This window comes from Lissotriton helveticus, chromosome 3_1, assembly GCF_964261635.1.
Source record: "Lissotriton helveticus chromosome 3_1, aLisHel1.1, whole genome shotgun sequence".
In the NCBI taxonomy this organism is placed as follows: domain Eukaryota; kingdom Metazoa; phylum Chordata; class Amphibia; order Caudata; family Salamandridae; genus Lissotriton; species Lissotriton helveticus.
In genome coordinates, this window is record NC_136061.1 from 736,549,278 (window position 1) to 736,575,791 (window position 26,514).

General features: G+C 47.7%; 1 protein-coding gene across 3 annotated transcripts in view; it reads right to left on the reverse strand.

The window, feature by feature from the left end:
- Positions 1 to 26,117, reverse strand: part of BMAL1 (basic helix-loop-helix ARNT like 1) — a 659,821-nt gene extending 633,704 nt beyond the window's left edge. For 2 of the 3 annotated variants that reach the window (XM_078680911.1, XM_078680910.1), the window contains exon 1: positions 25,973 to 26,081. The gene's annotated coding sequence lies outside the window, so the exon portion shown is untranslated. Of the gene's footprint in view, positions 1 to 25,972 lie in introns of all 3 variants that reach the window. The other variant, XM_078680912.1, reaches the window with a different exon arrangement.
- Positions 26,118 to 26,514: the final 397 nt, after the last annotated feature.

The following is a 26,514-nucleotide window of genomic DNA, read 5'->3' on the forward strand; positions in this document are numbered from 1 at the left end:
CCCTAGATGGTTTTCACTCACTTAAAACCACTTTCAAACATCTAAATAGAGTAAGTAACAGCCAGGATATTGGCCTAGAGGGGACTGCGCCCCAGGTAGTTCCTCTAGCTTCCTCGTCACCACAGGTAGACTCTAATTCCCTTACCAGGTCAAATAAGTCTGAACCTAGCAGAGTGCGAGCCCAAGTCCCTAAAATTTCTACCCCACCTGTAGCAGGGCCTCACCCTAAGGGAAAGACAACGCCCATAGTGGTTGCAAAATCTACACATAAGCAAACTCCACAAAGGTAGCCCTTGGCAAGTAAGGATAAACCTAAAGAAAGTCAAATACATGGTAAACAAGACAAATTTAAGGGATCAGTGTCAGGAATGGTTGCCAAAACTGCAACCTTAATTACAACCCCAGCTGTTACCACAGCGGTCCGCCCTAACTCACGACGACAGATCCCCCCCATAAACCTCCCCCCAGATTGCCAACCTTTTGTTGCAGTACTGGTAAATGTTCCCCCACTGAAGGAAGGTCAACTGGAAAACCACGAGTCACTTAAAAACAAGTGCATCCACTGGTTAAAATTAAACAAGCCTATTTCGACTGGAGTGGATGGGCTTATTTTAAGTGTTCGCAGAGTGGGAGGCGCTAGGGGGCGCACAGCGGAATGGCTGCCTGAACCGCAGCTCCGCCGGGCGATCATCAGCTAGGTGGTCGATTTCCGCCCTCACCCCGTTATTCCGCTCTCCAAGGCCAACATCACTCGTGGGAAGATGAGGTACGTCGGCGACGAGGGGATGCTTCAGCTAAATCTCCGGTAAAAACAACTTTTCACCGTTTTGGATACGGAGCTCGCTTGCTTGCCTGACAATATGGCCGCCGTCGGACAGCGGATCCCCGTAACGAGACGCAACCCGGCTTAAACTCGCCCTCCTGTACTGATCAACGCAAGCGGAGGTGAGGGTTAGCGTTCAGGGACTGTGCAAATGTGTGGCGTTGCCCTTCACTTCATAAAACGGCCACAGGACTTTGCAGACGTCCGGACGCAAATGCCTGACAATATGGCGGCGGGAGGCTCCGGAGCGCCGAGTCTGCTGCCTTCGCGCCAAAACGCGCTATAACTGCTGCACGGGTCTGTGAGCTCCGGGGATGCGCTGGCACACTGCGGACCGCTGTACACTCCTGGGTGCGGTCTGTCCTGGCCAAAGTTGCTAACATCACCAGCACTGCCGCGTGGGCGCAAGCCCGACCGGCCAGGATACGCGACCCAGACACGGTGGGGCACACGCGGTGGGAGGCGATCCCGCGTCTTGCTGCCTTTTGCAGGGCCCAGGACGGGGCTGCAGACGGTCGCTGACAACACCAGTACACGCAGAGGACAGATTACGCAAGCCGCGTCCCCCCCTCTAGTACTGTGCGGTCTGATGAGGTGAGCCCGAGCTCTGGGACGTTTTCGCGCGAGATTGCTACACGTCTGCACGGAGGCATCACGGCGGCAGCGGCGAGGGCCACGAGGGCATCTGGGGCCATCCTCAGGAAGGTGACTTCCCCCTCCACTACCATGGGGAAACCTGATAAACAACAGCCAAAGATCTCTTTCGACTCCAAAAAGGCGACGAGACTAGTGGACGGGGCGGTGGAAGAGGGCGGTGCGGCCGACCCACCACCCAGTACCAACATGGAGAAGATACTGCTGGCGATACAGTCGAATCTGCAGGACATCAACGGTAAGCTTGATAACCTCACATGCAGAATGGATAGTATGACCGCACGTCAGGAGAAACATGGTGAACGGCTGGATGAGGCGGAGACCAGGATTTCCGCAGTCGAGGACGAGGCAAGGACCTCCACCACAAAATGCACGGGAATGGAACGTCTCCTAGAAGTGATCAAGGCAAAGGAGGAGGATTTGGAGGCGCGCTCGAGGCGCAATAACGTCAGAATAGCGGGCCTGCCGGAGACGACCAACACTGGGAGGATGGAGCAATTTGTTGAAAACCTATGCAAAGATCTCTTTGGAGCGGAGGCCCTGTCATCGGTCTTCATAGTGGAACGTGCCCATAGATCGCTAGTCCCCAGGCCGCCACCTGGCGCCACACCAAGACCTATTGTGGCGAGGATTCTCAACTATCGAGACAGGGACACGATCCTCAGGCTTGCGCGGGAAAAGGGCAAAATCAACCATCAAGGCAACTCCCTGGAGTTTTACCCAGATCACACGGTCGCAGTTCAACAGGCACGTAAGGAATACTCCTCCGTGAAGGCCAAGTTACGGGAAATGAACGTTGTCTACTCCATGCTTTATCCAGCGCGGCTTCGAGTGATGTGGAAGGAGAAAGCAATCGTGCTGACAACACCGAGGGCAGCCCAGGACTTTATTAAAAGAGCGCAGCGTGAGTCGAGAGAGGACTCGCAACGTGACCAGCACAGAGACTCGGAATAATGCCATTGAAGCTGTCTATCATCATGCAGCGGTGAGTTTTGTTATACTGTTCCACGACGTGAATGACCACTGGACCACTTTTGGTTGTAGTGGACGGCTCCGTCCAGGGTCATCCTCCTTGGGGAGGTCAATGTAGCTATACAACACTTGCACTTTATCACTGGGGCAGTCGTCCGATGACACGATGGGGGCTACAGAACAACTCTGTTTTTTCTTTTTTCCTCTTGATGGTTACTTTCCCCTGTAGCTGCCCCATGCTACATTCTCCATCCCACGATGCATTTATTCACGAGGCCGGAACAGGCTGCTGCAGTGGCGGATGGCTGTTGGGGCTGACGGGCTCTCGCCTCTTGCATTAACAATAACTTCTAACACTGCGGAGTAACAAGGCCGCTAGAAGCGTGCGAGACTCTCACAAGTGAGGATGCACCGACTTGCGGCACAGACTCCAGCTGTTGGCAACGCATTCAATTGTAACGTTGGCGAAGATGCCCCCTGGCTGCGCCGCACTTCATAAGGGTGGCGTCGGGTACAGGGGGCGGATTGACTTTGTTGTCGGCAACGGACATCGATAGGTGCCGGGATGTCGCGGTGATGCTCTTATGGCACTGAGACCCATTGTGACATGTAGCCGAGGTACTGGAGAGGTGGAGGGTGGGGGCGGGAGGTTCGATCACTTGTCTTATGCATATATACAGTTGCTTGCAGTATCGCCGGAACCCGAGCACCGGGTGTAGAGTTGTGCTCCTAGCGGACCTCCGTAAGGGTATTACCCACGAAGTGTTCTAATTATGGGCAATGTTTTGATGGTTCTATGTTTGTGGGAATTGTGCTCTGAGGGGACATGGCTTCGGCAGGTTGGGGTTGCTGGAGTGGGTGGGATTCGGGGTGGGGGTATGTTTGCCAGTTTACTAAGACCGACAACCTTGAATATGTACTGCTTGTTGTGTTCCACATCGTACTATGCTGTCATTGAAGTGATCATTCTTTGCATCACTGGCGGGTGGATACCACCTGAGGGAGTAGCATGTGAAGAGATGGTGTTTGTTATATTTGCAGATATCAATGGGTTCTGGGGAGGAGGGTAGATTGTGCTTGAACGTTCTTACGTGGAACATCAGGGGGTTCTCTAGGCCTCAAAAGGTCAGGCAGGTTTTTGCTAGTCTTAACAGATGGAACGTGGATGTAGCGTTCATACAGGAAACGCACCTCGCACCGCACACTCATGCACATTTGGGTGGGAGGTGGGCTGAATCAGTGTATAGAGCCTCGTATTCTTCCTACTCACGCGGGGTGATTATTTTGATCAAGAAAGGGATTAACTTTGAGGAGCGACACGTTCTTTGTGATCCAGATGGCAGATATGTATTGGTGACAGGCACACTGAGAGGCCAAAGACTGACACTCCTGAACGTATATGGGCCAAATACTGATGCTCCCGAATTTTTCCGGGAAATATGGGGACACTTACAAGCACATGCTAGCGCACACATACTCTGCGGGGGGGATTGGAACGTCACGTTGCAGGATGGACTGGACCGCTCCTCCCAATCGCTAGAACAACACAAGCAATCAAGGCAAATGGTGGGTCACATGATGAATGATCTGGTCTTAGCAGATCTATGGAGGTTGCAGCACACTGATATGCCGGGCGCTACTCACATCACATCATCACACAATAGTTGGTCCAGGCTGGACTACTGGCTAGGCTCTAGGGACATGGCGCTGTGGGTTCGTAAGTTGCAGGTGCTACCCCGAACGCTATCGGACCACAATCCTGTACTACTGCGGGTGGAGTTGCCCCGATACTCACCTCCCCCCTTCCAGTGGAGATTCAATGCCCGTGCCCTCTCGGACACAGTCTATGTTGACACAATAACGAAAGCTATCAAAGACTACTTTGATAATAATGCGCAATCGACGGATGACCCGTGCCTTCTCTGGGAGGCGTTCAAAGCTACGATCAGGGGAGTCTGCCTAAGCACCACCGTAGGGGTACTCAGGGACATAAGGGGCCAAATTAGTCGTTGTGAGAAGCAAATGAGGGACTTGGAACTGTTGTATGAGACCACGCAGGATGTTTCACATTTACAAGGCTTGCGTGCACTACATACGGAGCATGCAGACTTTTTGGAGTCCGAAATAAAGTACTTAGATCGCCCGCAAGTGGCTAGAGCTTTCGGGGAGGGAGGTAGGCCAGGGGGGGTGCTGGCGCGTAAAATCTGTGAGGGACGAGGACAAAAAGCGATACTTAGGGTTAACTCTAAAGAGGGTATACCACAAACGCACTCTGAAGACGTCTTGAAATGTTTTGTTGACACCTTTGGCACGCTATACCAGTCGCAACCCACTGCCCCAGCGGAGGACACGTATGACTATTTGCGCGATGTAGCAATTGGCTGGCTATCGGATGCACACAGGGAATACTTGGCTAGGCCCATCACAGTTGAGGAAGTGACGGAAGTGATCGCCTCGCTTCCGAATGGCAAGGCGCCCGGCCCTGACGGGTACACCTCTGAATTCTACAAGCAATTTGTGGATATTCTCGCACCCTATTTAGTAGACATGTATGGCGCTGCCTTCGAGAATTCGTTACTCCCCCCACTCTGCGAGAAGCCATGATCATTGCGCTCCTGAAGCCGTCCAAAGATCCGGAGGAATGCGATTCCTACAGACCGCTATCCCTGATCAATGTGGACTCAAAAATCCTCGCAAAGCTGATAGCATGCCGCCTGTCTCCATTGATGACTAGTCTGGTCCTTCCAGATCAGTCGGGCTTTGTACCCACCAGATCCACGTCACACAACACTAGATCTTTGTTCGCTCTTGCACACTATCTCCAACCATCGATTAAAGCTGCGGCGGTCATGCTCGACGCCGCGAAGGCGTTCGATTCCATTGAGTGGCGGTATATAATCATTGTCTTACACCGGATGGGTTTCCCTAAACGGTTTGTACAGTGGGTCACCTTGCTCTACACAGAACCGCGCGCTAGGGTTCGGATCAATGGCTACATATCGGATCCGTTTGACATTGAGCGTGGCACCAGACAAGGCTGCCCACTCTCCCCTTTGTTATTTGCGCTGGCTCTAGAGCCCCTTGCGTGTATAATTCGACAGAACTACAAAGAGTCGGCATTGCAGTTTGCAGCCAGGCCTCTTCACATATCACTCTACGCGGACGATATGCTCTTATACGTCCGCGACCCTGAAATCCATCTGAACCCACTGCTCAGAGAATACATCCGCTTCGGCGGACATTCAGGGCTGGAGATTAACTGGTCCAAATCATCCATAATACCTCTGACCGACGCCACCATGCCCTTCGACGTGGATTTTCCATTGGACTGGCAGAGGGACCCGATCCGATACTTAGGGGTCATGTTCCACAGAGATCCGGAAGAGGTCCTGCGGGCCAATTACGGGGTGGTACTCTCTAAGCTTGAAGATAAGATCCAACGTTGGATTCGATTGCCACTATCATTAGCCGACAGAATCGCAATCGTAAAGATGAACGTGTTGCCCAAGCTATTGTACCTGTTTAACAACGTCCCAATAACGCCGACGCGTGAGATCTTCCGCCGCATAAAATCCATGGTGCGGACATTGATTTGGGCAGGCAAACAGGCTCGGATTGATCTGCAGACCCTAACGCTTCCATTCGCGAAAGGCGGCTTTAGTGTGCCTGATTTTCTCCTCTATTACCTTTGCGCACAGGCGCAGTATGCGGCGTATTGGTACCACAATGTCCCATATCTCGCACATACGGCCGTTGAGGAGGGTGATGCTCATCCCATCCCCCTATCTGCGATAATATCACACACGAGGCCACCGCTGCATGCAATGGACATCAACACGGTGGACACCACGGTCAAAGCATGGCACAGGCTTGGACAGCTGGCCCACAAGACTCCACTATACGCTCCAGACATGCCTTTACAGCATCACCAGGCGCTGTCAGTCACTGGTGAGAAGGTTGGAATGTCCTTGCTGAGTAGGGCAGGCATTGACAAGCTGGGTGATGTGTTTCAAGACGGTACGTTTGTAAGCCTGGACCAATTGAATTACATCCAACACCAGACTCCCATGTTCCACTTCACGTACTATAGACTAACTAGGGCGTTGAGGGAACATTACCCAACATTCCCGACAGAACCAGATTGTCTTGCAACACTACAACTCCTGATTACTACTACTGATCTTTCACATCTAGTGTCTAGATTATACTCAGCGGCACAATCAGAACTGGCGGGACACACTCAGAAAGCTAAGGGGTGGTGGGATGCACTACTAGAGAATCCACTAACAGATGAAGAATGGAATAACACTTGCGCGTTAACACAGATTTTAACGCCTAACGGCAACTTAAGAATAATACATTTTAAATTTATACACCAGATCTACTACACGCCGACCAAGCTGCGAAGGTTTGGCCTACAGGAGGAAGACAGATGCAAGAGGTGCAATAGGGAGGGGGCGGATTTTGCACATCTGGCTTGGGATTGCGAGAAAGTGGCGGGATATTGGGGGGAGGTGACTACCGCCCTTGCTGGTATGTTAGAGGAAGAGGTACAATGCACACCTAAGATCTGCTTACTGGGCATAGTTCCTCAATTCCGTGCATTGAAGCGTAAGTTTTGTGCAATTGCTTTATTGATGGCGAAGAGACAGGTGGCGCAATGTTGGCATAGCCGAAAGGTACCGACGAAGACAACATGGCTGCATGATATGTCCATCTGCCGGGACAGACTACAAACATATGAGGAGCAATTGCCGGTGAGATCCAGACCGAAGGATATGTGGTGTTTTTTGACAGACTACCTTACTTCACTGCAGGACAGTGAGGAGGATTAGTTACCCAACTGTTTCGCCTCATGGGTGGGTTGATTAAGGCACGGGTACAGACTGGCCAAAGGTGTACATAGGGGGAGCACTGAAGTTATGGGGGAATAGACATCTAGGTCGTATGAAAGGATAATGTCAGGTCTTCAGTTGGGGTATGTTTTTGTTTTCCTTGTTTTCCTCTATATAAAAGGTTAAAATGTAAGACTCACTACGCTTGACAGAAATGAGCCATATATAAGATGATGGGGGTGGTAGTACCAACAGATTACACGCTTTGCTTCATATACCGCTTGATAACTACACTCTGTTTGCATTGTGATAGCGAACCGGCCTCGGGGTTGTAGGTTCATGCTGTGTACTCTGCTTTGTGTCAATAAAGGTCTTACAAAAAAAAAAAAGAAAAAAAAAAAAAAAAAAAAAAAAGGGTTCGCAGAGTGGGGTGGATAGGGCAAGGGAAAAAAACACAGGAGGGGGACTGTGTAATAATAAACTTCCAAGATTCTAGAGTAGTGAGCTCAATCTGTGGCCCTATACAAAGCATGGATTCTCAAGGGGTCAAAGTAGTGGACTTAACTTTTTTCTACCCCAGGCAAATTGCCACGCCGCCTTGGGAGGGTCCTAGTACTTTTGGCTTTTGCCAAATTTTTGACCCACAAAGGGCTGGGGGTCCTGGTGCCAACGGGTTGAACCCGCAGGGCCCAGGAAGCTGTTGACTGCAGTAGGGCGACATGAGGGTAATTGCAGTTACAGATGTGGTATCAGTTAACAGAATAGGCCCTAGGGTAGGGTCACCACCACGAACACCCTTTCACTCATTAGTAAGCAACAGTGGGTCGGTAGTCTCTCTGCCAACCCCTCTTGAGTGTAATTTGCATGTTCCTTCTGTGAGGTCCCCGGCCAGTAGTGTTCTTGCGACCGGCGATATACCAACTGTGACGGACCAGGTCTTTAAGGTTCTCAGCTGGAATATCGCAGGGATCGCAAGAAAGTTGGCCCTTCCAGATTGGAATGCCCTGGTGGATGAGCATTCCTTATGCATTTTTCAAGAGACCTGGAGTTTGGAGCCGGTACATAGGGTGGGATTCTCTTCCCATTATGTGCCTGCCCTATCCTCTGAATCAGGGAGAGGACGTCCTTCGGGTGGTCTGCTCATATGGGTAGCAGCCTCCCTAGACTGCAAAATAGAGGAAACACAGACAGGTTCCCCGGACATTCAAAATATTAGTTTAAGAGACCGTAGGGGACGAATTATACTGAATGTCTACAATGTGTATGCTAGAGGAACTAAGGGCGGGAGGAAGTCCTCTGTATTATCTCTCCTGGAGTCACTATTGAACATAACTCCACACAAGTCATGTATCCTAGTAGCGGGAGACATGAACTGCACGTTCGAGCCTCTGGGCTCGGATGTCGCCCTAGACCAGGACGAGGAGGATGCTAGACTAGGGATCCCTGTTTTAGAGATTCCACCAATCAGGAGATGGACAGAAGTGGCGCTACAATTATATTCCCTGACCCTAGAATCAAATCTAAGAGCAGTGAACGGAAGGACAGCTTCAGACAGGGTGGGGGCTCATACATACAATAGACCAGGTCACACCTCTAGAATAGATTATATCTTACTAGAGGTGTATCTCTGGAGCCAAGCGAGGGACATGGTGGTGGTCCCAACGATTGATAGTGACCACAACCCACTTTCCTTGACCTTGGCCCAGTGGTGGTGCTCTCTTAAAAAGGGTCCCTTTAATGCCGCAGTAGCTCCCCCTGACGAGTCTGTGGTCTCTCTCTGTGGTAGGCGCCTAAAATGGGCTAAACTGGTCCTCTCCGAGGAAAAAGTTGGAGAAATCTCAACCCTCTTAAATCAAGCTGAGTCAAATCTGGGGTCCTTCCCGACAGGGGTGGGTATGGCTAGTGGGGTTTTTGTCTCATTAGTAGAGGCCTTGACCAATGTGTTTACTATCCCCTCTGTTAAGTTAGGAAATAAACGAGGAAAAAAGCAGGGTAATGGATGGTACACGCAAACATGTAGGGTACACAAAACATTGCTCGTAGAGGCACTGAAACATAAATCCCACAGTGCTATACTGGAAGCAAGGAAGGCTTACAATAGTTCCCTTAAAAGTGCCAGGATGGAGTGGGAAGAGAAATTTTGGGAGGACCTACTCCGTGCTAGCAAAAATAAAGACTCTAGGGAATTCTGGAACCTAGTAGGCTCCCGGAATAGGCCAGAGGAATCTATGAGACCATGTAGTATTCCCCCTCAAAGCTGGGTAAACCATTTTGGGGCTTTATACCTCCCGGCGGATGGGGAATTAAGTGAAAGGGCAACCTTCCCAGTGGTATCTGGTCCCCATACCTATAACCTCTTTACACCTTTAGAGATTGAAAAGGTAATAGGGTCGGTAGCCCCCCTCAAGGCAGCAGGCCCAGATGGTCTACCGGGGGATCTTATGCGGGCAAATCCAGTGGTATGGGGAAGGGTTATTGCAGCACTCCTCAATGACATTATGATGGGAGGGTGAGTGCCCGATTCCTGGAAGGGGGCGGTGGTGGTCCCGATTTATAAAAAAGGATGCAGAGAAATCCCGGGAAACTACCGCCCCATTAGCCTTATAGACTCCACCCAAAAGATAGCAGGAAAAGCCATACTTGGGAGGATCCTTCATTGGGTGGAGGAAAATAAAATATTATCAGACTTTCAGGCAGGTTTCAGGGCAGGAATGGGGACGATTGAGCAGGCGTTTAGGTTGGCACTCCTTGGGTGGAAGGTGGTGGAACTAGGCAAGGGCAGCCTATATCTGGCCTTTATAGACCTGAGGACTGCCTTTGACCTAGTTCCCCGGGAGGAGCTATGGAGGGTGCTTCATGGGCTGGGATTGCCTCCTTACATCCTGTCCCTCCTCATAAGCCTTTTTGCTCATACCTTTGCTCAGGTCCGCTGGGGAAGAAATGGAGAACTAACAGAGAAAATCCCAGTGTCTAGGGGTGTGAGACAGGGATGTGTTTTGGCCCCCACCCTTTTCTCCTTATATGTGAATGGGGTGGTGGAATATCTCCAGCAAGAACCAGCCGACGCCCCCTGTCTCGGAGGAGTGAGGATCCCCACCCTGCTCTTTGCGGATGACACGCTCTTGATATCAAAGACTCCGCAAGGCCTGCAGAAACTGTTAACTCGTTTCCAGGACTTCTGCGGTGCAAAAGGCTTAGTAATCAACGTGGACAAAACTAAGTTTCTAGTTCTAAATCCTCCAAGGAAACTGGGCCGCCCCCCCACTCTCAACTCTGTCGCCTTGGAAAAAGTATCCGAATTTGACTACCTTGGAATTCGGATCACGGACAGCATGAACTGGACGCCCCACATTGCTAAGATGGTATTGAACCATAAGAGAGTGGGAGGTGCCCTCCTGAGGGAATTCCGGGCATCACCCAGGAGGTCGCTTGCCCCAGTAATCGACATCTACAAGGCTAAGGTAGTAACATCAGCCTTGTATGGGGCTGAACTGTGGGGGAATTGCTGTCTGGACTCCTTGGCAACAGCAGAGAGTAAGCTCCTGAAATCCCTAATCGCCATCCCATCAAGTACGCCAACAGTGCCTGTGCTGCTGGACACAGGATGTAAGAACATAAAAGACCAAGCCCGCCTTCGCCCACTGCTCTTATGGGCACGCATCTGGAGGGGCGAAGAGTTAAAATCGTATGCTGAAGGGTTGGCTGAGATAATGAGCTTGGGTGGTTGGGCAAAAATCAAGTGGCTGAGAGACGTCAAAAAACTTTTGGAGGATCTGGGTCTGGGGAATTTTTGGTTGTCTAGATCGGCTCCACCTAAAGAGGTCCTGAAAAGACTGTACTGGAATTGGGTTAAGGACCAGCTAGTTACAAACTCTGGACATTGTAAATCCACAGCTGCCTTTTTAATAGTAAAGGATACTGTGGTTTACGAGCCGTATCTGGACCTTATTACTCTACCATTTGATCGAGCATTGTATTTTAAATTTAGAGTGGGCTCCCTCCCAGTCGGTGCACTGGTGTCTAAGTGGAAATCATGTGCTCACACGTCTCCTTTTTGTGCATGCTGTCCCACCAGGATAGAATCCATTACGCATATCCTGTTCGAGTGTCCCGACTATGCTAAGTCTAGGAGTTTTTGGCTTAAGCCCCTCTGTCGCAATATGGGCACGAGTAGTTATCTGGTAGCCATGCGCATCCTAATGACGGACACATCCCCCTCCATTGTTTGCGGTGTAGCTAAATTTTTAAAGCAGTCTTGGCTGATCCGATGCAAGAGATTGTCAATTGCGGTTTAATTCATTTTTAGCTAATTTATCTTGACATTACACGTCCTTTTATCCATTTTAAAGGTACATCTAAATACTGGTGGTTTTTTTTTTTAAATAATGTCTTTTTATTCTTGTATTTACTGTATTTTGTGTACGCTTATAAGATATCTTGCATATCGAATAAAAGCTTTTTGACTGACTGACTGACTGACTGACTTGGGAACTGACCATGATTGGAGGGCTAAAGAAATTCAAAAGGGATTTTGGTGATCGTTCTTTAGATCCTGTGCTTGCGGAATATAAAGTGATAGTCCCACCACAAATATTTGGTGCTGCCATTTTATACTTTAAGTCATAGCTTAATTGGGAGAAAACTGAAGGTAAATCTCTTTCAATTCTCCTAGGATTCCCCTTATGTGCCAGGGTTCAAGCTGTAAGAATCGAAGCCAATTGGAAATCATGGAACAGTAAGGCGATGAACCCAAGTATACGATTTTAGCACCGATAGTTAAGAGCAACTAAATCAAAGTGTCAACCCTTTGCAACAATGGGATTTACCTGAACAAATTAAGGTGGGTGGGGCATGTAAGGAACGGCTTTACTGCATATTCAAATATTGTAAGATAAAAGATAATAAGACAGATGATCCCCTGCTTTTATTTAAGACGGGATTAAATTAAAATTGATCTATTGAATCCAGGCTTAGAGACCCAAGTTACCAGGCCTCAAAGACTTCCACCTTCTTTTTAAGAGAGTTCTGGCAGGATTAAAACCATGTACCCATATTTTTTAGGGTTACTCAATTCCTCAGTGCAAAAGGTATAATTAAAATTCCGAATTGGGCTAAACGCATTTTTTGCTCGTTGAGGCAGAGTGAAAGCTCTCCTCGATGGAGATAGGAACTGTGGCTGTGGGCTAAGACTGAGCTGTTCTAATGTACATGCATTGTATATATTTTAAATCATCAAGGCATTTATTTTTTAAGCCTGTTCTATTTAAATATGGAATAAAGACAAGGATGTAAAAAATAAGGTTTCTTATTTAATATGCACATTTTTTTATGTAATGTGGGTGGTCCGTAGGTTTTTCTTGACTATTACGCAGAGGAAGATTTGTAAATGTTTAAATGTCTAATGATTATTTGAAATTAAATAATATCTCACAGTTTAATATACTAGATATAGTCGTAATAAACATATTTTTATAATTACTTGATGGCAGGCATGTAGCAAAGATTGTGATTTGACTTTATCTGTCATCTAAAGAATTTACCATTATATGCTATCGCTTAAGATTCCAATCCAAGCATTAGTTTAAGAAGCTTAGAAGGCAACTCGCATTTGAAAATAAATAATGCACTTATGGTTTAAAAGAATTTGCAATATGTTGGTAACATTCAACCTGTAAAGCAGACAGAGAAACAATATTATGCTGCATACGAGACAAGCAATTCCTTTGTAGTGTCTTGATGTTACTAGGTATGAGCGTCCTTAAATTAAAAGTGATCATTAAACCAAGTATCCTCTCTCATGCAGATTCGTCAAGAGATACGTGCACACTTGCAAAATAGCTACTATATCACCTGAAGGTGGAGCTTGACTCAGCAGTCCCTATTTCCTCAGACTTGATGAGGACCCAGCATGGTATCTTTTGCTTTATAGGTTGAAACATTGATAAAAAAGAAAGGGGCAGATTACAATATCGGGCAGTCGGACCGGTGACCGTTGTTGCGGCGGTCAAGAGATCCATGCCATATTACGATCTGACTGCTGTGGTGGCGGTCGGAAAGGCTTTTTCCCACTGCGGTCCAGAAAAAGGGCTAAAGCAGAAGCCTCAGAGGAAAAAAGCCCTTTGTGCACATCCGTGCACCGTGTGCAAGGCACCATGTGATGCCTGTCACATTCTGCATGGATGAGTGGGGTCACTTTACAGTGGTCACAGGTGATAGGGGCCCTGCTTGGGGCCCCTAACGTCTGTTTCTGACAGCCGTTTCATGGTGGTTAGACTGCCAGAAAAGGCTGTCACAGAGGGACATCGTAACCCCAACGGCAGTGCCTGCTTAGGCATCTCGTTCATGTAAGGGATACAAATCCAATTGCCTAGATCCTGTAGGAGGGCTGCGGTCTTTCCACAAGACCTCTGTGGTCCAACCGCCTGCATTGAAATGCACCGGTCAGACCAATAGCCTGTTGGGTGGAGCGCCACCAGCGGCCTGTCGGTGGCAGTCCATCTGACATTGTAATCAGGCCCAAAGTTTGGATTGTAACAAGTAGGATCCCTAGTACGTGAAAGATAATGGGAGCCGTGCAGGTTCTGAAGCAAGCAATTTATTAAAGATGCTCCGTAGAGTACAAGAGCCCAGGACCGCTCCTCTCGTGTTCCCAGTGTTTCGGTCCAACGGTAACTGTTTGACAGAACACCCAGAATGGCAAAAGCAGAATGTGGACAAGACATTATATGTAAACATTCTGTGCCCCCATGAGAGCGCACAGGACACCTTACTACAAACAGCCTAAACACTAAGGAAGGGCAAGTTAATTTACACAACAATCCCTTTAAACAAATGGACCATTACTTAATTAACAACTTGGCGTCCACATTTCTTCAAATTTGTACTCTGGCATCCAAAGATTTGTGCTGTACTACCATTTGATTCAGACAAATTTGAATCAGGTTTATGCACTGCATCATCACTCTTTTGTAGCAACTTTACTGGGTATAGTTGCAAACTATAATTTAGGTTTCCAAAAAAACTCTGCTTTGCTTGACTTAACTATTACCATGTTTTTCTTTAGACTGATCTCCAAAACGTGCAACTCAGGTGTTACCTGAAGCAGAGTTAAACAGTGCTGTGCTCATTTCTTATGTAATTGAATCCGAAGGAACAATTGTTACTAATACAACGAAAATGCTTAAAAGACAGTTTCGCTCATAGTGACAAATAAAGTGTATGATTTTTTCCTGATAATAATCTGATTTTCTGCCATGGATGCAAATTAGATTAAATTAGATTAACTGATGTTTAATCCCACCCATAAATCGATGGAGGATTGAGTTAGTATCATAAAAATGGCAATGCAGTTAAGTATTGTGATCCAGTCCATACAAAAGAAGACAACCGTTGACCTCTCGACTTCTTTGAGCAACACGTTCTGTGTAGATTAGCACAGGGAGCACTTTACTATTAGCCGCAGATGCTTTGAAGACAAATATTAATACTTGCATACTGTGCAGAACATATACTGATCACCTTCAACGAGGAGACACTGATAAATCTGAAACAAGCGTTTGTAATGCAATAAATCTCGCAATTGCGAGATTTTGAGCTATTGGCATTGTAAATGACAATGCCTTGTATTCATCTGCAATTAAAAAAATGCATTGTCATTTACAATACCAATAAGTCAAAGTTTCTAAAATGCAAGACCTATTGGATTGCAAATGCTGGTTGTTTACAGGCGTCCCATGATGTGCTTTCCCGTTAATGAAGGCCACGCTCCTTTCTTTAGACGAGCCGTGTCTAAAGAAAAGCCTGTTGCCTCTATTAAAGTGAAAAGCGCGTTAATGGGCGCTTTTACCAAAAAAGCATTTGTTTGTCAAGTTGACAAACTGCTTTTTTTGGAAAAGCGCCCCATGAAAGCACGCTTGACACATTGAATGTTGCAGGAAAGCATGTAGCGCCTGCAGTAGGCGAAACCATTAAAGAAAATAGTGCTTACAGAGTAAATAAGACGTACCATGTAACAATAGAAGTAAAGGGGCCAGTTCTCATGGGAGGTTGCAAAGGAAGACAAGGCGGTACCAAGGAGGGGCTAACAAGCCTAATAACGAATCAGAGGCCAGCATTTACGAATGATAATGGCACAAGCCAATGACAAATATTGGCGGAGAGTGGGCAGGGCTTCAGATCCATACTCCAATACAGCATGGAGCACAGAGCAGTGCATGCGCTGCCCAGGCTCGAGCTAAAAATGGCCAGAGAGCAGTTTCCAACTTGGCCCTGGAAAGTCTTGAAGCCAGATGAAGAGTCAACTCGGCGGTAAGTTCATGAACAGGTTTATTAATGTACAGGACTCGTCTTGCGACAGCCGGCAGTTCTTTCCCTGCTAGCCAAGCTCCAACTGCCCGTTTTTGAATCCCCACTGCGTTCATAGGAATGTAGAATGCGGTCCTGGGTTCCACATTCCTACCTCATGCAAGTAGAACACAAAGCCTGCTGTGACAAAGCCATTCTACAGCACCATAAGTTATGGGAGGTACGAGTGACAATCTTTACGTTTTGAAAATTGCCCCCAGAAAAATATCCTTGTAGTTGCTATAAAAACTACAGAGCATATTTAGGGTGATGCTCATTTTTAGGTCGAGCCTGGAATACACGCATCCGAAGGATGCGGTCCAGGTGGAGAACTATAGCTAGCTGACTCGGGGGAATGAAGGACAAGAAAGTGCCACGCGCTCTCCGGCTGGATTTCACTGCGTGCATGCGCACGCACACTCACGCATGCGCACATCACAGCCACACGCATACACAGCCAGACGCACACTCACACACACACACCCCCCTCGCCGCACCTACACACACACTAGCGCACCTACACGCACACACAGAGACCCCCCCACACACACACCAGCGCACCTACACTCACGCACGCACGCACACATACAAAGACCTCCCCTCCCCCCGCCGCCGCCATCGCACACACACACACACTGCATACACACACGCTCACACACAGGTGCCAAGCCCCACTTACCGCCTCAGCCGCCTCTCCTTACTTCTGCTGCCATCCACTCTGTGGGCGCGGGCTTCTCGCAAAGTCGGAAGTCCCGCCCCACGACTGCCGTGAGCGTGCACATCCCAAGACCGGAAGTTCGGGAGAGTGCACGCTCACGGCTTGTTTTTCATCTTGTGATTATTATTTTTCCCCCTCCTCCTTGCTTTAATTTGACGCGGTGAGCTTTTGGTAACGAGGTAGGGAGGCCGGCCGGGCCGCCGCGGCCGGATTCATTAAGGCCGGCGCTGCAGGGTTTTCTCTCTGCACGTTAATGACATCGGGGGATCGGGGGAAGGAGACAGCCGCGACGCTCCATGAAATAAACATGAGGCCTGTCAGTGGTGACAACCCCGGCAAAGGGACAAAATGATTCGGGGAGCGGCCTACCGTCCTCCCCAATCCGAACCGACAGCTCGCCAGAGCTTCCCACTCCATGCCGGGTGGAAGGCGGGGGACGAGAACTGAAAACACAATTAAATTATCTTCATTCAGACATACAAATTCCATTAAATCAGTTTGAGGCTCCGAAGGCCGCAGCCTTGAGAGTTGAGAGTCAGAACGGAGGCGAGGGCTCTCTTCCGATGCGACCCCATTTTATCTGTGTCTGTGAGGAGGGGGGCGTGGCCAGCACGACATTAAAGTAAGTCAGCTATTGTTATTGAGGCATCTTCTAGGCAGCACCACAATTGGCCTAGGAGTGGTTTTACGTACTCATCCACCACACTTCATCTTGTTCCAGATGTGGATGCACCCGTCAAGCGCCCACACATCTGGCGCGCCTTCACACCAGTTTGGGCATTCACAAATAGCCTTGCTCTAACCCACACTGGTTTGACTAACTCGCACCTCTGGCGATCAGCGTAGCTGAACCACTTCAGGGAGGGACTCATGACCTGGCTCTTCCAATGATCCTCCGACCACCAGCCCCCCGCCCCCTCCCCCAGTACAACACATATTGCATTACAAATGCTATAGGTGTCCCATTTGTGAAAGTTAAAACTATTGGCATTGTAAATGACAAAGCTATTAATTTCGCTATTTTCAAAACCAACACATAAATAAAATATTTGTCAATACAATACCAATAGCTCAAACTTTCCTAATGCGAGACCTATTGCATTGCAAATGCTTGTTTATCAGGTAATCCAGGCTCCTGATTAATTGTTTCACCGAAATATATATATTTGGTAACTCCTTACAATTAAGTGTCTTTTACGGAACCAATTCTGATTAGTGGGCGCCCTGCAAAGCACATTACCTGGGCATTAATGAGGATAACAACCACGGAATGACACACTGTGTGGTGCAACAATTTATCTAGAGCTTGCTGGAGGCCGGTAGGTGTTCTGTCTTGGAATCGAATTTCATTTGCATAAGGATACAGTACAATAGGTAGAGTCATATGTCCATAAAAATTGCTTAGCATTAACCAAACTGATACTAAAACGGCAGAGCTTCGGATCACACAGACGGAGACGGGAACGAAACCTTGTTGCTCGCCCCTTTCACACTACAAACTTGTTCCCATCAAGTTATTTCACAGCCTGATTTGGCCCAAAGCTTTATAGTGCAATTTATTTAGCACTAACACTAAAGTTCTGGAAACACCCAATCACATGAGTGTTTAGTTTCCCTATCCACAATATGGCTCGGTTCAACGTGTCACAAACCAGACAGTAGTCCTCGAATACACAACAGAGTCATGCCAACCATGTCATGAAGGATGCTATGGCTACAATAATCAATGCAACTACACCATGCAATGTAGACACACCCTAGACAAACCAATTTGATTACCTTAATATGATCTCACTTTAATATGTGTTGGGGGGGACTGATTGGCTGGAGCTTTGTTTCACAGCAACAAACTACGACCTTAAGTGCAAATCCAATTGGAAAGAAAGATTCGCTGAAACTGTTTGTTTCATCATTCATGCCAACGTACGTTTACAACCCAGTGTTCTCCAAGTACCGGTTATTTCCTCATGGCACTCAAGTTAAGAAGATTAAGTCCCAAACATGTTTTATTCCTTTTTAAAGTCCTACACTGTTAATCAGTAAGAGCCTTGTGAAGAAACAGGTATATAATTGATATGTAATGTACAAAAAAACTCCATTGTGTAGGGCCTTTTGTCTGCTTACAGAGGCCCTACGTAGTGAGCACAGAGTAAACCAGAAACTTCTGCCACGTTTTCAGTGGGGTCCAGAGAATTCGAAAGAAAAGTCTTTCATTAAAAAAAGAGACAGCTTGTGTGAGAAAGTGCCATCTTTCTTGCATTGGTATGCCCTCACTTTTTTCTGACTGCTGATGTGCTTTGACTGAGTGTTCCCTGGGCTCCTGCCAACCAGGTGCCCAGGGCCTGTGTTCCTTCCCTAAAAACTGTGTTGAAACAAAACCCAATTGGCATCTCCGGCCACCTATCAGCCCCTAGTAAATGGTACCCTAGGTACCCAGGGCATGGTGACCAGAGAAGACCCCTAAGGGCTGCAGCACGTATTGTGCCACCCTTAGGGGCCCTGTACCTGGGTACCCACACACTGCCCTTGGCAGGGTGAGTGCCTAGGTACAAAACTAAACAAAGAGTCGACATGGCACACATACCTGTATGCCATGCCCACAATCCCACTGCCCTGGCATACATCAGTCACCCCTCTAGCTGGGTGCCCTATGCCAGTGGTGTGGGCCCAGGTGCATGATCCCTGTGCCCCTACAGTACCCAGGGCCATTCCTGGGCACTGTAAGTGCAGTGATGCCATTAAGAGTATATGGTACTGGGAGGTTTTCATTACGAACTCCACAGTACCATAATGGCTACACTGAAGACTGACAAGTTTGGTACCAAACTTCTCAGCACATTAAACCCGCACTGATGCCAGTGAGAGATTTAATGTAAAATGTACCAGAGGGCATCTTAGAGATGCCCCCTGAAAACCTAACCTACAATCCACGTCTGGCTGAGTGGCTGCAGAGGCTGCCACACAGCAGACATGTTGCTGGACCCCTAGGTAGGAGAACCCCCCTCTCCTGGGCCTGCAACAATGCACATCCTGGGCGAGGTGCTATGTCTTCTCCCCCAGGATGGGCAGGGGGAAGCTTCAAAGGCATGCCGCCTCTGTGAGCTTCTCCAGACCATTTGCTGTACCCAGCAACCAGCCCCCACCAGTCCTGCACCCCACTCTGGCGGGAAGACTGACGGGAAAAACTACGTCAGGAAGGGGGGGGGTGCCAGCCTATGCCAACCCCACCCCTCAGGTGGGGGAGACGAGGTGAAGCACGACCCCGGGCTCTGGCCATCTTGAAGATGGGGAGCCCTGCCCAATCACAGCTAGGCCCCTGCCCCCCTCCCACAGGAGAGGAGCAGGCTAGGGGGTGTACTCACCCCAGGGCAGGGACCCATTGGTCCCTGTCCTTACCCTACCTGTAACGCCCCTAAATTCAGTATTTAGGGGCTCCCTGAAGCTTTCTTCCTCAGATCCCGATACGAAAAGAAGAAAGAAGATCAAGAAGAAGACCCGCCGTCCAGCTGCTAACAACAGGATGACAACAACTGACTTGGCCCCAGCCCTACCGGCCTGTCGATCCTGGAAACTGCTCCTGCTTAATCCCAGCGACTCCTGCGGACAGCAACCTTGGGACACCCGGAGGACCTGCCTGCCTTGACCCTCTTGAAGACTGGGCCTCCCATCAGCAGAGGCTCTGCTGCAACAACCCACCTGGTGCCAACCAGGAAGCTCCGGACCAGCCCACTGTGCACCCGCCGAGCCCGGGCCGGGCCCAACCGAACCAAGACCACGAGGACGTCCCCCCGGCGACTGGGACCCGAAGTCCAGTGCCCAAAGACCCTCCTCATTGAACCAGCCGACGCCTGCAGACTCAGAACCAGGCTCCCCCCAACCGTGACCAGCCGAGGGTACGCTTTTCCGACACCCAAAGACACCCCTGCACCCGGCGCCCTACAGCCCCCTGTGCCTCCCTTTGGGGTAACTACCTGTGCTCCAAGATCCCAACTTACCTCTCGAAGTACTGGTCGCCCCTGGAGAGTCTCCGTCCCCGAGCCTGCAGCCTTTGTTCCTTTTTGACCTTTCCCGTTGGATAACATTGAGCGCCCGACGGCTCAAATGCACCCTGCACCCAGCCGTCCGAGTGCCGCTGGCTGTGACCCCTGTGTCCTATCCTACTTCTCCCCTTGCCCTGAGCAAGTGACCAGGAGCCCAGCTGCCACAGCCCCGTGGCCTGCTTGCCAGCAGCCACCAACCGAAGGCCCCCTCATTGGATATCATTGGGCCTACCTACCTCTGCACCCGGCCGCCCCTGTGCCGCTGGGAGTGAACTAACTGTACTTACTTGACCCTGGGGGACCCCTGAGTCTATGCCCAGAACCTTAACTTCACAAACCAAGTACTCACCTGGAAACCGGTAATTTACTTACCTGCCATTGGATAACATTTACTCATTAAGTGTGAAGTTTTGAAATCTGAAAATATTCACATAAAATCAGCCAAAGTCCGAATTCCGAAGTACTCACCTGTGATCAGGGGAGAAGCCAGTGCTGTACCTTTCAGCCCAGTACTGAACCGCAAAAGTAATCCCTAGCGGGGTTACTAGTAATCTGTATTTTCTCCATATGAACCCATTTTCTACTTTTCTATTAAATTTCTTCTAAGTGTCTACTTTTGAAAACTGGAAATATTCTTTAAAAATCACACGAAATACTGAAACACAATTACCTACCTGTTTTGAGTTAAGACCCCAGTGCTGGCCCTAGGAGACCAGTGCTGGGTTACAAAAGTAATGTGAGGGTACTTTACCTGCAACCTGAATTTTCTCCCATTGAATAACATTGTCAGATTTCCATTGAAAAGTTTCTAAGTGTGAACTTTTAAAACAGCTTTATATTCATGAAAATTCACTACAGTAACTAAAACGTTTTTGCTAATCTGGTTTCAGCTTAGACCCCAGGACTGAATCTAAGATCTAGTCCTGGGACTACTAAAGTATTCTAATTAGTAATCAACTGTACTTACATGTGGAAAACCCATTGAGCTCAATGCTATAGTGTGTTTTAGGATTGTGTTGCTTACTGTCAATACTGTATTAATTGTGTGCATGAACTTTATTGCTCCTTTGCAAAGTAATTACATGAGAGAACTCATAACAAGAAAAGTATATTTTTAATAATTGTTGGCTCTAAAAATAAAACACATATATCTGTGGATATAAAAAAAATTGGCCTGGAGTTCAGTCCTTGAGTGTGTGAAACCTTTTGCTGACTGAGTGTGTACAACAAATGCTTTACACTGTGCTCTGGTACTGCCTTACTTCTCGACCAAGCTACCACTTTGGAGAGTAAGGTAAGTTCTGACTTTAACCTCTGTTATACCTCTGGGGTTGGTAGACTCTATACACACTGTACTTCATTCTAGTCCAGTATATATAGAGCCACTTTCTCACAGCTTGCACATGCGTGTTTCTGATCGAGGCAACACAGTGAGTGACTGCTTTACACAAATTATTTTACTCTGGAAGCTCAAAAATACAAATACTAATAAAAACTGTTTCTGTGTCACAGAAAGACAACTAAACGCATTCAAAAGACAGCTAAACTCATTCGTCAGTCTCTATTCCAAGCCTTACTCCATAACAATGCGTTATCCCATAACAATTAAAGTTAATCCTGTGATTATTTGTTATGGGATAACGCTTGGAATAGAGTCTGGCGAATGAGTTTAGTTGTCTTTCTTAATAAATCTACGTATTTTATTTAGCATTGGGTTCACCTGTGGTATCAAAGGGCGCTAAAATATGAAGATAGGTTGATATGTGGGATAAGGTAGGTCAATGAACCAATGAAACCATTTCAGGGAGCTGGAATAGGCCTCTTGTTCACAGGTACTAATCTTGGTAGGTCGGCTGAGCCTTTCATTTGTCTGAGATTGATAGAATGAGTATCAATATGTTGGATAACAATAAAATTGATTGTTGAACACCAACAATCCCCGATGGGTCAACCTGAAGTACACATGCCATGTTATCCTTCATTACTTGCCTCTAATTGAATAATACTGCGCAAATTGGCACATCATTTTCCTTTCTTTAACAGCATAATCTGGTTCTCCACTGTAATGTAATGTCAGTAGCCGTGCTTATAACCTTTTGGGATATTACTGGGAGGAATTCATTTGAAGGAAGGATCTGTATAACACTCTAAAACCAAGGCAATAATATTGCCATGGCCGTACATTTATTTATTTATTTATTTATTTATTTATAGAGCGCATCATTCATCCCAAGGGATATCACGGCGCTGAATAGAGAGAAATCATGGCAGGGCTGCTGGTGGGGTGGGAAATATGTTGGGTATTAGTCCTTCACGTTTACTTCACACAGTTGGCAGTGGGGCGTAAACAGACATATCTCTTGTTGCCATATCTTCTTCTACGTTTTAGAGCGCTGAGTTTGTGGTATGTGGCAAGGCCCCGATGCAGTTCATGGACTACCTCAACCTTCTCCCTGTTTAATGAGAACAGCTGTTTCATGGATGTGCTTAGAAAACACCTTATCTGTAAGCTAAAAACAGAAGTGCTGGCTGCTTATCACCAAACCAAGTTGCGTTTATGAAAAGTATGTATAAAAGGTTGCGTTTATGAAAAGTATTTATAAAAGGCAGACACATTTTCATTTTTCACAAAACCAGGTAGCTGTCCACACTCCATGTATTCGGTGCAAATGAATATGTAAGTGTAAACGGTTTTCACAAAACAGATCCACAGAAAAGGAATTAAACCATTTTCAAAAATGTATGAGGTCCCAAAAGCGCTTGTTTCTCCTTATGACAAAAGTTCGTACTGATTGCACCAAAAATGATGTATGACAGATTCTGCATTTCAGACATTGTGAATTGAAAATATTAGCTTTGACACATTTTGTCCAACATGGAGGAAAAAAAACAAGTGAGAACAAATACGACAACTTACATTTACAGGAGAGCAGTGACAAAAAATAATTATTATACTCGATTCAGGATGGAGTGTTAATGTGCAGATGTTTAGCCACTATACTGTGATCAACTGAGACGTGTCAGTTTATGTTGCGCAAGAAAATCGGCTGCAGGTTCGCTCAAAACACGCACTTTACAATAAAAATGTAGGCGGCTTCATCTGGCTGTAGCTGGGGTCTCCAATCAGACCATAATGTGTCTCGCGGCAGTGGTTTGTGAAAACCAGCAGCGCGGTATCTAAGAGACTGGGAACGCTGACGTCCGAGCATTGATTGCAAAGAGCGGAGACAGTGTGACGTGAAGCAACCTGGAGGCGAAGAAAGGGTCACCCGATAAACGAGAGACGTGTGGCGAGTAGCAGAGAGGGTCAGGAAAGGGGTCACACACTTGTGTGATGGTCACAAGGCAACAGCACTAGGAAGGGGGCGGAGTGACGTGATGCTGAGGCGGCCAGGGAGCAGGTATGGAGGTAAAAAGACCGAGCGCACGGGAAGGGGTGCTGTGACAAGGTGTAGATGCCGCGTGGGAAGGGAACAGGTGTGATGTATACAGCCTGCTGGAGCGCAAGGGATGAGAGGGCTGGTATGAGTAGAGAGAATCAAATCACGGCTTTTGCAGTACGATCATCCTTCTGCACAGTCAGAAAGTCAGTGAGCAAACGAATAAGAGTGGATATGATGCAGATTCATGCAGATGTGTCTACAGAAGACGAAAGAATGCTGCCCTAGCATCAAAAAAGGTACCCAGAAGGTGGAAAAGTGGGCTCTTGTGCAAACCCAAAGCATGGTCTGAAAGAAAAGGGTAAATACACACAGAGCCGGAACCGTACTTATTACTTGTGTTCATAAACAACGATGTTTTAATCAAAGACATAAAATGCCATATTGATTCTCTTCGAATCGACGAGCAACTCAGAAATCATTTTCCGAATGATTTTTCACTAATGCCCGGTCAATACAAATTGCGGCTTCAAAGCAGTTTAATTGGTGCCTGGCCCTCATTTGGACCACAACATTTTCCCCTTAAGAATTCTGGTCTCGTTTGCTGCTTGAACCATCAAGAGGAGGGCTAGACAAGAAATTAAAAGGAAGAGCCAAGCCAAGGGTCGGCCATGGGTCCAAGAGCCCGAGTAAAAGCCTAGCCTTGATAATATTTGGCAAGTAAATCATGTAATAAACACCAAGTCAGAGTATGATAAATTGTCTTCAGCATTAAAAAATAGTGCATTTTTTACACGTGGAAGCATCTCACCTTAGCACATCAGATTATATCTCAGCATTGATAAATATTACACGTGAGAGTTATTTAAAACACGCTGATGACAATGCTAACAGTGCAGTAAGAGGTAAGTTAGTTGCCTTGTGTACCCTGTATATGGACTGGATTCTTACTTTAGATAGAGCAAAATTATCGGCTATTAACTCACCAGAAGAGAGGTTTTTGTACAGTACATATCCTGGACGCATCATTTGAATGAACCATCATATCTATAATGAACAACTTAAGTATTTGAATGTGCGCTTGATAATCAGCAAAGAGGGAGTTCGGTGCAATAAAGTATTTGCCTAGGATCACACAATTCAACCAAGCAAAAAAGATGGGATTGATCCCAGATTTCTAGTTTAATGCAGGGGTATAATGCAGACTCTTGCAGTCACTGCTGCACAGGGAGGCCACAACCCTGCAGCCGCAACCATTAGCCCAAGGGGCACATCATCACATTGTGCAGGAAGGAGGGAAGTTGCATTATGCCACTGGTTTTACACTGTGCAATTCAGCCACTAGACGAGTATCTCTTTCGCACAACAAATTCTAATACTTCCACCTTAATTCTTGAAGGATGAGATTAGAGGCTAAGTAACGGGCAGAACATTATTTTTGGCACTTTTAGATAGGCGAATCTTGCTCAACAATGAGGAATAGACTACCTGTTACCCTTTTTCGGGACATGGAAGTTCGCCAGGATTCGAGCCTGGTTGCCCATGTTGCAGGGCCAGTAGTAACCACAGCCATATGTCCTCCCGTGAAAGTCCGGTTAGACTTGAAGTTCCAAGAGGATCTCGAACCGAGCCAGGCACTTGGCTCGACTTGTCAGTGCCTCGACCACCTCCAGTAGCATGCCACATTAAGGGAGATGATGCCTTAAATTGCCATCTCTGCTTTTCGTGCCCGTCCCTGTCTCAGAAGTAGCTCATGTAAATCCTCTGCTGGATACCCAAATGTCTCCTCACCTGGAGTGAGACGCACCCCTCCTCAGGATCACAACCTGCCGCTCACCGCGTCGGCCACGCTCGGCCCTCAATGTCAGCCTCTTAATCGCACCAGCTGTGCGACACAGGGCACAGAAGTGCGGCAGCAGCATCCCGCAACCACCAGCAGCTGACACCGCCGGGTTAGGACTCGGCTAGTCCCTGTTCGGGGAGATTTGCCTGACAGCTCTGAGTTGCACCTGTCTCAGCAGTGATTCCACATCTGCGCTTCCCCCATATCCGCATTCAAGCCACCATCCCTGAATCAGTCTTGTATAATTAAAACTCGCACCCTACACACCTTTCAAAGTCAATCCCACTCTCCTACCCGGAAAGAGCCGGCTTCACCCTAGTAAGTCCTGCAAAACGTGCCAGACGAGCAAGGCTGGGGTACTCACCAGCAGCAGCTCCAGTGACAGCCCGCGCTCCCTGGATCTATGTAACACACCGCGAGGCTGTAAACAGCAGCCCCATCCCTGACCTACTTTCTGCCTTCACTAAATGTCGCACCACTAACCTACTTTTCAGCCAATGACGTTCACCGATGACCCAGGGAAAAAGTCCGCCAATCAGGGTGCGCTCTTGGTGCGCCCTAGCCAATCCGCAACTGCGGAGGAGCTACCTGCATTTCAGTTGCATCACTATCTGCTTTATCCTTTATTTGTAGACCGAGAATCCCGGCGGGAGGGGTGAGGGCATAGCGCAGTTATCACGTGACGCAGCAGGAACAAGGAATCTCCTATCCGCCATCTTGCTTAAGGGTTCTGTGCTGTCATGAGCTTCGGTTCGTATATTTGCTGCTGAGAAGCGCGTTACCTGTAGATTCAGGAATTTTATCTCAGCAATTATTTAAAGTTCTCACTGCAGCGATCAGATTCGAACGTCCAGGAAGCAAGTTCTTATACCAGCTACACAACCTCTGAGTTAACGACTCTGTAGC